The following is a 15,145-nucleotide window of genomic DNA, read 5'->3' on the forward strand; positions in this document are numbered from 1 at the left end:
ACACTTGCAGATAGACGACGCGCTAAACGGAAGGGGCTGCTCACAAAATTCCGAAATCCGACCTTTGCCGATGATTTAGGGCATATATTATCACCACTAACTCTCAAATCGCGCAATGGTCATCATTCAAAGATAAGGGAAATTAGAGCTCGTACTGAGGCGTTCAGACAGTCGTTTTCCCTCGCGCGATCCCCGAGTGGAACTGAGGGGGGAAATATGACTTCCGCGCGAACAGTGCCCTCCACCACACACCGCTTAGTGGCCAGCGGAGTATATATGTAGATAATTAGATGTATGTGTACTAGGTATAAGAAGCGTAATTATGATAACAACCTAGGGTCAATAAGCGTACATCAAACAGAATGGCAGTATTTTGCAACTTCATAATTAATAGGCGAAACACAGCCAGAGCTGGCTAGCCCCAACGCAAGGAAGCTGATGAAGTTCGGCCATTAAATAAGTTTAGCTAAGGGTTACATGTTGAGATACACCGGCCTCTGTGCGCAGAACAATGAACAGCTAAAAGCGAGTGTTTTTAAGAGTCTTCTTACCACATTAACTGTCTTCGGCAGTCCGCTGACAGTGCAGTGGACGAAGTCACAAGCAGTTATTCCTCAGTTGCAGCTGGCCACTGCCTGTCGTTAGTCTGGCCCTTCAGACTGCGGCACACCTCCATAGATGCCATACAGTGAGTGCGTATCCCCCATCTAGGCAATGTGGATAGGACTAGTGTGAGAGATGCAGCGCAGCGTGGCGGCTCAGCATGCACCGTCACCACTGGTCAGTGCCACCACGAAAACTACGAGGCAGACAGAGAGCGAGGCTGCGTTGACAGCGCTCAGGGAGCAGGCAGGCGATGTAAGTTATACACCCTAGCGGAGTGCCATAGCACTTGTGTGTACAAGGCCAAAGATGTGAAAGAGGGAAAACCTCTGTCGATATGAGCCAATATATAGTTCAATTCGCGGTATTACATTAATTATTTGAAATCACGAGTTTTAACCTAACTTAGCCGGCCGGAGTGGCCGTGCGGTTCTAGGCGCTACAGTCTGGAACCGAGCGACCGCTCCGGTCGCAGGTTCGAATCCTGCCTCGGGCATGGATGTGTGTGATGTCCTTAGGTTAGTTAGGTTTAATTAGTTCTAAGTTATAGGCGACTAATGACCTCAGAAGTTAAGTCACATAGTGCTCAGAGCCATTTGAACCATTTTTTAACTTAACTTACAAGAAAATGATTGGTTTTGGTAGGCAATTTTTTAACCAAGAGGCTAACTGGGATCAAAATCTTAGCAACCTTGCAAGATACAACAAATCGTGGCAATAGTTTCTGAGAAATTATATCATCCTGACTTTGGGCTGCAAATTTTTAAATAAACAAGACCTTCACAACATCCAACTCAACAGGATACCTTGCCAGTCCACTCTCTCTCCGATGTGCAACATTAGTAGCATTTTAGCATGCCTCCAATTTATTTCCGATGACCTCGGGATTCTGGAAGGAGATCATTAATAGTCCGTAGGTTTGATGTAGGTGAATTAAGGACGTAAGCAAATATTAGAATGCCCAGAGTTCTCCGGTGAGTCCCAAGAACAGTAGAATTACAAGCGAAATTCAACAAAGCTGTGCACTGACCCCATAAAATGTAAGAGTGATAATGGACAACAAACAGTGCAGACTAAAAATTACACCGAGCGAGGTGGCGCAGTGGTTAGACACTGGACTCGCATTCGGGAGGACGACGGTTCAATCCCGCGTCCGGCCATCCTGATTTAGGTTTTCCGTGATTTCCCTAAATCGCTCCAGGCAAATGCCGGGATGGTTCCTTTCAAAGGGCACGGCCGACTTCCTTCCCCGTCCTTCCCTAATCCGATGAGACCGATGACCTCTCTGTCTGCTCTCCTTCCCCAAACCACTCACCCACCCACTAAAAATTACAGTTAACCATTTCTCCGAAAGGAGACTGTGTGTAACAAAGAATGGTGGTAATACGAGATATCACATTCCCAAAGCACAACCTTCTAAACTCTATAGAAACAAAAGGGGGAGCGTTATCGTTAAGACCCTCAGAAGCCCAAAAATAGCCAAAAGTTGGATAGTTTTTCTAGATATCATCCTGTTACTGGGTATAAGTCATACAAAACGGGAGACTGCATCGACAATAACAAACATATATGCTACATTTTTTGTTACGAAGGAAGAGGACTACATTAACCCACAAAAACCTTTTCCATGAGCCTCTCATCGCAGGGTGAATCGAGAAGACCACGACGAGTATAAGGTTTAGGTGTACTTACATTACATGTCTCACACTCATTGACCAGTCTTCTGATATCTTCTTAGTTTTCACTGCGGTGTTATAGTTCCACAAATGCCCTCCAAGCAAATATTCATGAAAATACCGAAAAACGACAGCGATCATTTCCCTGGCGAGACAAATTTTTATTTTTCCATTCTAGTGGGTACAATAACAAAGGAGTCCTCTGTTATGTTGGTACCCTTGAAGTTATTCATCAGCGAGAAGCCTCTGTTTAACATTATCTGCATCTCGATCCTGGTCTAGTTTTTTGAAAATTATTACCGAATAGCGAAGAAATTTTCATCGATACCATCGATGCCCATGTTCCACATTTGGTATCCCGAAATGCATCTGGATCAATGTGAATAACCTCAGACATAAAGCTCAAGGAATATTCGATATGATAATCTGGTCCTCCTATATGCTTGACCGAAAACTGAAAGGCAGATATGCAGGCAACGCAACACGCAGTCCCAACAATATTACGAGATTTCACAAGCCCCAGCTAATAAAAATTCTTTACGGGTGAGATGAAACTTTGATTTCTCCTAACCGAAAAGCACCGATAGTGGCACTAACTCACAGAATATTTTAATTTAGTTGCAGACAAAACTCTGGAAGTGTACACGACTGGTCTTCCGTCAACGTCATGCTCCCGGAGGACTATTGCTGCAATCCCAAAATTTGAGGCACTGATTTCCACTATGAATGAACGTTCAAACTCTGGAGGAGCACTACTTAGTGCAAACTTCAGTGCGTCAAAGCCTGCTTGCTCACAATCGGTCCACTGCAAAACCTCCCCATTCCTCAGCAACTGATTCATGGGCACAGCACAGCAAAATTAGGTACGAATTTCCTAAATAATTTGTCATACTGATAAATCGAACTATACATTTCTTATTTTTAGGTGGAGGAAAATTCTGGATAGCTCTTGTGTACTTTTTAACCATTTTCATCCCAAGTTAATGCCGGTTCTCGCAAACGAACCAAAATTTGGTTTAAGTGGTCTAAATGTTCCTGAAAGCCCTTGCTACATCACTACATCGCCAAGGTAGGTATAACTACGCTTAAACTTAAGCTAGCTCAAAATCGAGTCCACTAAACGTAAAAGAACCGCAGCACCTGTTGATAAACCAAATAAAACGTCACTGATCTCAAATAAATTCCAGTTGGTACAGATTGCTCTCAGAGCCTCGGAATATTCTCCTAAGGGCGCATGGTTCAAGTCTAACACGATAAAATAGCACTTCTAGCAAGCCAACTGAAACAATTGCGTAAGTTTTGTATAGGAATCAACTGCAAGGTAACCTGATTGAGAGCATGGTACCATTGGCCTACAGCCTGTGCCATTCCTCTTGGGCACCACAAGTTTGGTTGAAGTACATGGTGAAGTGGATGGCATAATGACACTATGATGCAGTAGCTTGCAATGGTCGGTGTTACTTTCAGTTTTCGAGGAAATAAACGTGTGGTGCCTAGCAAATGGGCATATCATCAGACAACTGAATCTGATACAGAATTTTAAGAGTCAGTACGCCCGGAAACTGCACGAGAACCCTTAAAATTTGTTCAGCTTCCCCTTCCTTCAAGTGAGCAACATCAAATTAACCTTGAACGATGTTAATGCCTATGGTACAATTGCGATTAAATAATCTATGAATCTTGTCAGGCTAAAATTTAAAACAGAACTTGTTCGCATAATCCAGCACGAAGATAGCCCTCCAATAAAGTCACAACCAGCAAAACACTAATGGACAAACCTCTTGCAATATCAAAACTGTCTGGTCATAGCAACTCCTGAATCCCTATGCTACCGCTCACCCTGCTTCAATGTCAACACGTGTCCATTCACGGTCTGACGTTGCTGACTGACAAGTTGCAATACAGAGAATTTACATATGTCCCGGTACTTAATGTACATCTTGTAATCCAGGATGGAAATACAACTTGAAATGTCACAAAGGGCTCTGAATAAGTATTCATAAAAAATATGTTAACATTAAACAGAAAAACCATAAACATTCAAACAACCAAGAACACATGATAATTGATGCCAGGTTCCAAATAACAATTATGATAAAACACAATCTAAGGTAGACATATACTTGACTGAATAGCAATGATTTGCTATTTTGTAATTAGTTGTGAAAGCAACTACAGCCAGACTGCACTGCCCCAACACGAGTAAGCCAATGAAGCTTGGCAACTTCAATAAATTTATCTATTGTTTACCTGATTCCATACACCAGTAGCTGTCCATTGAACAGTGAACAGCTGGAATTAAGTGTTTTAAGAGTCCTCTCACCAAATTAATTGACTTAGGCGTTCTGCAGGTGGTTTGGTGGACTAAATCAAAAAGAGATAGTTGCTTACGTGCAACTGTCCTTGATCTGTCAGTAATCCAACTCTTCGGACTGCAGCAAATCTCCTTAAATGCCCTGCGGTGAATGCATCTCCTCCAACAGACTATCGTGGACAGGGTTAGTGTGAGCAGCATGGCACAACATGGCAGCTCGGCATGTGCTGTCTCCAGTGGTCAACAGCAGCACAAAAACCCCAAGGCAGATTGAGAGCCAGCTTGTTCTTTTTTTTCTTTATTGTTATTTCATCCCTCTAACACCTTGTGGGGAGGGCAGGAGTAGTAGGGTAAAGCGTGTTCTCGCCCAGTTTTGATATCAATTTTATTTCAGATAAAATATGCAAATTGATTAATTGATCAATTAATTACCCTCGCTCCCTGATGATATCATGGGTTTTCCCTGGTCAGCATGTGGGTCTCTTTCACCACCACCCTTCACTCATCCCTTCCCCATACACCCCTCCTCTCCCCTCTCCCCCCCCCCCCCACAGCCCCTGGAAATGGTGGAAAACTCGTCCAGGCTGCGTTGAGCTGCAGAACTGGGAGGATGTATATAGTTTTTAGTTAGACAATTTCACCTTCTTTATTTATTTAAACAGTTACGAATGCCACCATCAGAGGATGCCCTATCCCTCCCAGAAACAATGGTGGAAATTCAAATTTATTGGCAGGAATATCAAATTTTGTGTATTCACCTTGATGTTTGGAGACCAGCTGACCTAGTTCACAACACCACCAGCACCAGAGGGCGCTGTTAGCCCTCCTCACTTCCGACTCCCCCTTCCTTCATTTCTGCTCCACTTGTTAAGGAGCTTCAGTCTGTCCTAAGCTGCCAGATAGGATGTGCATAAGTCTTTATTTTGTAAAGAGTGCTGAATGTTGTTTATTTTTAAAAAATGAGGTAGGGTCAGGTAGTTATCATTGATCGAGCACTATATAGTAGCTTCGTCCAGTTTCGCCAACAATTGCTGGATATGGAGAGTATATTTTTGCTACTAGTCTAACAATAGAAAGTTGCTCCAGCCAGTCTAGCTAACAGCCCTGTAAGGGAATGATGGATGATAATGATAGGACAGCAAGTTATCACTGAACTACAGGGATGTTGCCTCCTGCCAATCTACAAGTGAATAGGACGTGCGAGAAACGTAAGGATGGGTAATGATATTAGAACAGCGACACCATGTCCCAGTGTAGCTGAACTCCCTCCTCATGAATACAAGACTCCTGTAGCAACATAATTTCGGAATGAAACATACTTACACCTACTTACAAGTTGCAAGTCATACCTAACAAAAACATGGGAATTACACTGTACGATATTTTTTACGAGTGTAGTGCTCATTATCTTACCTGAACATGGTGTCTCAAGATGAACAAAAAAAACCTAAATAGACATCTCCAGTCTAGTCCAGCGCCGTGTATCGAGTGTATTGTGTACCTGAAGAGCCGGCCAGCTGCAAAGCTGCCGCTCACGACATCATTAAGGTGCAACTTACTGTCACCTGACGAACTGGTGACCACTCCAGCTGCTGGCCATGGCACAATGCGGAGCGACTTGGCCTAACTTCAGTTCCACCAATAACATAGTACATGCTTGAGCATTGTCCTGCAAAATGATGGCCAGGTCCTGCAGAAAGTGTCATCACTTCTGTCTCTATGCTGTTCTTTTTTGGAACACAACCTATGGCCAGCTTAGAGACAGAGTGATGACGCTTTCAGCAGGACCTGACCATCATTTTGCAGGACAATGCTCAAGCACGTACAGTGAAATCTGCTACTGATTTGTTTGACTGTTGGGTCTGGTAAGTGCTATACCATCTACTGCACTCCCCTGACTTAAGCTCTCGTGAGCTCAACTCGATTTCCAAACTGATGGAAACATTTCACGGCATTCGCTTCAGAACTGCTACAATTTCGTCGGGCAATAGACTGTGCGGCCCGAACTGTCAACACAACTGGCACTGCTACTTCCACATCGCTGGCAACGGGCTACACACAATGCTGGTGACTACTTTCAAGGTCAGTACATCTTTGAAAACCCGTATCTATTTTGTACGAGCTGTAAATAAATAGTTGCCACTATTAAAGTTCCAACCCTCCTACTTTTTGCTTAAGGATCACGAAGATAAAATTAACCCCCCCCCCCTCCACCACCACCACCCCGCACCACACACCGTAAGATGGCCAGCAAAGTAAGCATGTAGATGTAGATTTAAATTTAGTCTACTCATTAAGATGTCAGTCCATCCCTTTATAGGCACGCAAAACTCGCAAAAGAATGTTGTCTCTTATTTATCGAGACAACAAAAGACAAAACTTCCACCGCTGGCTGCCTCTCTGTAGAAACCTTCGTAGTAGCCCCTAATTTTCTCATTGCAGAAACTTCGCGAGGCATATGTGAGAGGTTGTAAAATGCTTGCCCACACCACTTGGAAGAAACGCGTTAGCGCTCACCTCTCAACTCCCATTACGTTAGAGTACCGCTTACGTGCCAAATTCTCACGAATCCTCCAGTCTTCGATATGTAACATCTGAACCCACCTGAATTCGACGAGTAAGAGATGTACCCCGCTAAATTACAGACCCTACTAATTCTCTCGAAATCCCATTTTCAGAGTAGTACAAGATAATTTAAAATTTTCGCTGTTTTATTAATCGATAAACTTGCAGCAATAACCTGTTCCGCCCTACCCAAAACTTCTACAGCGTATTGAAAATAGATAAGATTAGTTTCCAGGGTGACCAACACTGGGCTTTAGTCGACAGATATGTGATACAAAATAGAGCTTACCTTCGGATGCAATTCATTTCAAGTCTTTTTATAGGAGATATTATAAAAGTATTATCTGCCTTTTCAATTGGTGAATCTGAAACTGCAGAAATAGCTTTTTTCGCCTCTCACAAATCTTCTGCAGTCCATTTTTATGCCATCCGAAACACAAGTTAAGTAAGCAAGTGGCGAGTAGGATTTAATTATGCATATACACTCCTGGAAATTAAAATAAGAACACCGTGAATTCATTGTCCCAGGAAGGGGAAACTTTATTGACACATTCCTGGGGTCAGATACATCACATGATCACACTGACAGAACCACAGGCACATAGACACAGGCAACAGAGCATGCACAATGTCGGCACTAGTACAGTGTATATCCTCCTTTCGCAGCAATGCAGGCTGCTATTCTCCCATGGAGACGATCGTAGAGATGCTGGATGTAGTCCTGTGGAACGGCTTGCCATGCCATTTCCACCTGGCGCCTCAGTTGGACCAGCGTTCGTGCTGGACGTGCAGACCGCGTGAGACGACGCTTCATCCAGTCCCAAACATGCTCAATGGGGGACAGATCCGGAGATCTTGCTGGCCAGGGTAGTTGACTTACACCTTCTAGAGCACGTTGGGTGGCACGGGATACATGCGGACGTGCATTGTCCTGTTGGAACAGCAAGTTCCCTTGCCGGTCTAGGAATGGTAGAACGATGGGTTTGATGACGGTTTGGATGTACCGTGCACTATTCAGTGTCCCCTCGACGATCACCAGTGGTGTACGGCCAGTGTAGGAGATCGCTCCCCACACCATGATGCCGGGTGTTGACCCTGTGTGCCTCAGTCGTATGCAGTCCTGATTGTGGCGCTCACCTGCACGGCGCCAAACACGCATATGACCATCATTGGCACCAAGGCAGAAGCGACTCTCATCGCTGAAGACGACACGTCTCCATTCGTCCCTCCATTCACGCCTGTCGCGACACCACTGGAGGCGGGCTGCACGATGTTGGGGCGTGAGCGGAAGACGGCCTAACGGTGTGCGGGACCGTAGCCCAGCTTCATGGAGACGGTTGCGAATTTTCCTCGCCGATACCCCAGGAGCAACAGTGTCCCTAATTTGCTGGGAAGTGGCGGTGCGGTCCCCTACGGCACTGCGTAGGATCCTACGGTCTTGGCGTGCATCCGTGCGTCGCTGCGGTCCGGTCCCAGGTCGACGGGCACGTGCACCTTCCGCCGACCACTGGCGACAACATCGATGTACTGTGGAGACCTCACGCCCCACGTGTTGAGCAATTCGGCGGTACGTCCACCCGGCCTCCCGCATGCCCACTATACGCCCTCGCTCAAAGTCCGTCAACTGCACATACGGTTCACGTCCACGCTGTCGCGGCATGCTACCAGTGTTAAAGACTGCGATGGAGCTCCGTATGCCACGGCAAACTGGCTGACACTGACGGCGGCGGTGCACAAATGCTGCGCAGCTAGCGCCATTCGACGGCCAACACCGCGGTTCCTGGTGTGTCCGCTGTGCCGTGCGTGTGATCATTGCTTGTACAGCCCTCTCGCAGTGTCCGGAGCAAGTATGGTGGGTCTGACACACCGGTGTCAATGTGTTCTTTTTTCCATTTCCAGGAGTGTAGATTATAAAAATCATTTCGTGTGAGTCAGTTTCCTAATGCAGAGATTTCTATTGGATACCACTGTGGCGATTTGCATGAATCTGACGCATCCCAGTTATCCAACCAGGGAATGGGGACCTGCAGTTTAACTTGGAATCCGAAGCACGTGTTGCTTTTGTTGACTTCTCATACCGTTCAGAGGTGAAGCTAGGTTAAAACGAAGTGTGAAAGATCGCTGTTCTGACCGACATTCTATCCCACTACCTGTTGGTGTCCAGGTGCCGTACTACGCTGCTAGACCACCGGGCCCCGACATCTGTGTAGATGGTTCAGGTACGTTTTCGTGCGACATTTTGTATCAAAATATGTGACATATATGGACGTACCTTTTGATTGCATTGACTTTGATCTTGTAATTCCAATGACTTAGAAGCTTAATTTTTTTTCACCACCAAGGGACTGTACACATTAGTATTTGACATAAATGTCAACTTGATAGCTTTATCCGTTCCTCAGAAAAAGCGGTCTTAACAGACGGACAGACAAACAGACGGACAAGAAATCGCAGAAACAGTCATATAATTACAAATTAACAGTTTTAGGTTTTTTTCTCCTATATTTGTGTTGCAAAACCTTGCTTATTGCCAAATTATATGATTCTAGATCAAAAGGTACTACCCTACAGGTTCTAATTAGACGAGTATCAAAATATGTAACGTAAGTGGTCGTATCTTTTGACTGGATTGACATAGAAGCTTAAATTTTTCAGAACGCCAAGGGACCGTAAAACTTAGTATGTTACATAAATATGAACATGGTACATACGCTGTCTTAACAATCGCACAAACAGACAGACAGAAAGACAGATGGACGAATTGATCCCATAATGGTCCCGTTTCTACAGACTGAGGTACAGAAACCCAAAAATGGAAAAAGAAAACGAGCAACACCATGCTGTTTTATTTGACTACTATGTGATTCAAAGAAGGACTTACTTTCACGTCTGATCCATCTCCTCTTTTTAATCTTCCTTCAGCGTGAGAGCAGGTATTTTAAATTTCTCAGCAGCGTTTGTGAGCTGTAAACCTACGCGTCTGTTTCGCCTTTCGAAAATCTTCAGCACGCCAGTTCCTACCCATTTTGAACATAATGAAAATGAGCAATGCCTCCTGATTTCAATCAACAACAACAATTATGTGAAGGAAAGTAGGGCTTACACAGATGCTGTGTAATCAATGGTATGAGACAATTACACAGTCGCATTAATGTGATCACCGCCTGTATTCGACGTCAACACGCAATAGTCACTCACATATGGCTTTTGGGAGCACTAATAGTGGAGGGTGTTGAAAGCTTGTCAGTAGTATGCAAGAACAGTGCAGTCATTGTCGTAATGTGGAAGCCTAATGGCACCATGACTGGCTTTTGGGCCAAAGGTGGAAAAATTTCCGATATGGGTAAGTCCGTAAACGGTCCGCGTGCAGCCGACCGTTGTGACCGAGTGGTTCTAGGCGCTTCAGTCCGGAACCGCGCTGCTGCTACGGTCGCAGGTTCGAATCCTGCCTCGGGCATGGATGTGTGTGATTTCCTTATGTTAGTTAGGTTTAAGTAGTTCTAAGTCTAGGAGACTGGTGACCTCAGATGTTAAGTCCCATAGTGCTCAGAGCCATTTGAACCATTTTTTTTTGTCCGCATGCAGCCGTGGTTAGTGCTGTCCAAAACTGGCACCGAGGCAACTGTTGTGTACCACGGGCCATAGATGAAAGGGGTGAATTATGGCTGCAGATATGTTTACTGGAGGACAGACGTGCAACTGTTGGGTAACTGAGGGCTCCGACGAACCAGGGGGCTACTAACAGTGTCTCAACGACCATTTAGCGTATGTTGTTGCATGTGGACTTCCACAGCAGGCGACTGGTTCATGCATCCATGCTGACTGCTGCTCATCGACGACCAAGGCTGGAATCGCCCCAGTACCGCAACTAGACGTCCACTGAGTGGCGACGGGTGGCCTTTTCAGATGAATCACGTTTTATACTCCATCGGACAGAAAGCAAAAACCCTGCAACAATCGTCGAAAGGGTCCAGGCCAGAGGAGGGAGCGTTATGGTCTGGGTGATATTGTCATTCTTGAAGACACAAGAAATCGACACAAGTCTGCACTCATCCGTGGGGACCATGTCCATCCCTAGATGCAGTTTGTTTTTCCTCGACACATTGCCATCTGCCAGCAGGACAGTGCAACATGTCACACAGCTCACATTGTAAGCGCGTGGTCCGAAGAGCACCATGATGAATTTACTGTATTACCAATTTTGGTTAATTTAGCGTCATTACCGTCAAGTTTTTTGTTTATTTCCTGCAATTTTTCCGTAAACTGTTTGTCATTTCTGTAAACTTGTATTCATCTGTTGAAATTGTTGCATGACTGCATTGATAAATTGTGAGAAATTTACTGTTTGAACATTATCTGCCCTAGGTAAATCGTGAGAATTTACTGCTTGTGATACAGTTTCTACATCTTGCGACTCTGTGTTACTGTCTGTTGCTACGGCTAGATTGTTTAGGTTCTGTATTTCATTTACTGTTTCGCTTGTTTGAGCATTAGTGTTTTGAGCAAGCGTAATTTGATTCTGTGCTTCTTCATTGGATACGGAATTTGCAGTAGGCGAACTGTTTATGTTATCCATTCTATTTGCCATACTACGAGTCGTGACTATATCAATAGCAAAAAAGTAATAAAATTTTTGAAAATTCAGTAAAGCAAATGCGTGAAATATTTTTAAACTCGTCTCTACAGCAAATGGGTGTCTACAATGTTTAGCTTGTATGTAACTGTTATTCAAACAATGCATAGAGTTGATCTATTATTGGCGATGTATCTACACGCCATGTTGTCTCTACTAAGCTGTGTATCGGCCATATTGCAATAATTATTGTCGTCCTTTGAAAATCTGAATAAAATTTTGAAAAAAAATCACACTCAGTAGTAAAAATCACTTCTTTTTTTTAAAAAAAAATTTTTGCATAACTTTACTATATATCGCGAGTTAATGAAAGATTGCGCCAGAGTCAAATGCGATAGATATGATAAGGCTGTCCTACCTTCTCTGTTGTGGTGATTGTTGTCACAGTCTGACCAGATTTTCCATTATGCTTTCTGGATTTAATATCCTTTCCATTCCTTCTTGGTGATTTCTCAGAGTAATGTTTGCGATGAAACACGAAACAAAAAAAAAAAAACAAAAAAAAAAAATATTAGCTCACAAATAACGTCCTGGCCAACGTGTCGCCAATGTAAATTATATATATATATATATATATATATATATATATATATATATATATATATATATTATTTTTTTTATAATTTTTGTTGAACTGAATTGAGCTGGATGGAAATATTTAAAAAATCAGTGAATATATTTAAACCATGATAAGGTGGCATCGGACATATACTTTGAGAATTTCGTCGCCGTAAGATGGAGGTTCGTGGGCCACGTTATTTCTGAGCTAAAATGAGATAAATACTGAAAATACAGTTTACATATAATGTTGAAATTTTAGGATCATGGATTAATCAAATAATGAAATCACAATAGCGTTAATCATAACTATAATTACTGAAGTGCACTATGCTACTTACATTGGGAATACAATATTAATCACTAGTGATATGTTGATTATCCGCACGTCGGTATCTCGTCCGTGCGCAGTGGAAATTTGCTTATATAATTACTAGTATAAGCGAGTATGCGCCCTGCAGTACGCAGTGACTTTTTATAAAATTAAAGAGTTTAAATTAGAGCGGCCAGTCTAACACGCGAGGCTCTCCCTCGACTCCCTTCCAGAACAGGTAACAGAAGAAGTAATTAACAAAACACTAGACATCCTTTCTGTGTCTCACCAGCGATCACATGCGACCGCGCACAAGATAACTTTCATTGGCTTTCGTGCTTTATTAAACAGGGTTCTCTGATTAAAAAAAATAGATTTACGTGCTATGGCTAAAAATGTGCCTTTATAAAACCCATTCGAGAATCTGTGAGACCACCTCAGTCAGGCTGTTCGTGCCATGGATCCAAAGGAAGCAGTTGGTGATAGGTGTGAAAATTACCTAACTATCAGTTTAATAAGTCATGATTGCACGAGTTCTTTACAGAAGAATGGAGAAACTGGTGAAACCGACCTCGGAGAAGATCAGTTTGGATTCCGGAGAAATGTAGTAACGAGCGATGCAATACTGGCTCTACAGTTTATCTTAGAAGATAGTTTAAGGAAAGACAAACCTACATTTATAGCATTTTTAGACATAGAGAAAGCTTTTGCCAACGTTGACTGGAATACTTTCTTTGGGTCTAAACGTAGCACGGGTAAAATACAGGAAGCTAAAGATTACTTACAACTTATAAAGAAACCAGACGCCAGTTGTAGGAATCGAGGGGTATGAAAGGGAGGCAGTGTTAGAGAAGGGATTGAGTCAGGGTTGTGGCCTACAGCCGATGTTATTCAATCTGTACATAGAGAAAGCAATAAAAGAAGCAAAAGAAAAATTTGGAGTAAGAATTAAAGTTCAGGGACAAGAAATAAAAACTTTAAAGTTTGCCGATGGCATTGCAGTTTTGTCAGAGGCAGCAAAGGACTTAGAAGAGCAGTTGAACGGAATGGACATCGTCTTGAAAGGAAAATTTAAGATGAACATCAGCAAAATCAGAATAAGGAAAATGGAAGGTAATCGAATTAAATCAGGAGATGCTAAGGGAATTACATTAGGAAACGAGACACTTAAAATATTAGGCGAGGTTTGCTATTTGGGCAGCAAAGTAACTGATGATGACGGAATTGGAGAGGATATAAAATGTACACTGGCAATAGCAAGAGAAGCATTTCTGAAGAAGAGAAGTTTGTTAACAGCGAATATAAATTTAAGTATTAGGAAGTCTTTTCTAAAGGTATTTGTATGGAGTGTTCCCATGAATGGAAGTGAAACATGGAACATAAACAGCTTAGACGAAAAGAGAATAGAAGCTTTCAAAATGTTGTGTTAGAGAAGACTTTTTAAGATTAGATGGGTCGATCTCGTAACTAATGAGGAGGTACCAAATAGAATTGGGGAGAAAAGAAATTTGTGGCATAACTTGACTAAAAGAAAGGATTGGTTTCTTCTTCTTAAGCTTACAGCAATTAACTAAAGAGAATTTTACACCACATGCGTTTCGCTTTTATTTACAGAACATCTTCTGTAATCATTCTGCAGATTGGATGCGTATTTGGTGTGCATTTTAATAAACAAAATGCTCTTTTTATCCTAAAGCAATGAAAATGTAGAAAAACTTGTATCCAACTTGCAGAATGACCACAGAAGGTGCTTCATCCACATCTACATCTGTACTCTGCAAACGATCGTGAGGTGCATGGCAGAGGGTACCTTCGATTGTACCACTTACTAGTGTTTCTCCCAGTTCCATTCACGTATGGAGCGCGGAATGAATGTTAGTTTGAATGCCTCTGTGCGAACAGTAATTATTCCAATCTTATCCTCACGATACCTTTGTGAGTGGTACGTAGGTTGTTGTATATCACCAGAGAAATCATTTAAAGCCGGTTCATGAAACTAAGTTAAAAGACTTTATCAGGATAGTTTACATCTGTCTTCCAGAGTCTTCCAGTTTAGTTCCTTTGGTATCTCTGTGACACTCTCCCATGGATTAAACAAATCTGTGACCATTCGTGTTGCCCTTCTCTGTAACGTTCAAAAGCAATCTCTTTAGTAGACTGATTGAACTTCCCCAGTATTCTACCAACAAACCGAAGTCTACCACCAGTTTTATCAGTGACTGAACCTGTGTGATCATTCCATTCCATCTCCCTACAAAGTGTTACACCTAAGTATCTGTATGAGTTGGCCGATTCCAACAGTGACTCATTGGTATTATAGTCATAGGATATTATGTTATTTTTTCGTTTTGTGAAGTGCACAATTTTACATTTCTGAACATTTAGAGCAAGTTTGCAGTCTCTGCAACATGTCGAAATCTTGTCAAGATCTGGCTGAATATTTATGCAGCTTCTCTCAGATAGTACTTCATTATTGATAATTG

The sequence above is a fragment of the Schistocerca nitens genome, chromosome 6, assembly GCF_023898315.1.
Source record: "Schistocerca nitens isolate TAMUIC-IGC-003100 chromosome 6, iqSchNite1.1, whole genome shotgun sequence".
Classification (NCBI taxonomy): Eukaryota; Metazoa; Arthropoda; class Insecta; order Orthoptera; family Acrididae; genus Schistocerca; species Schistocerca nitens.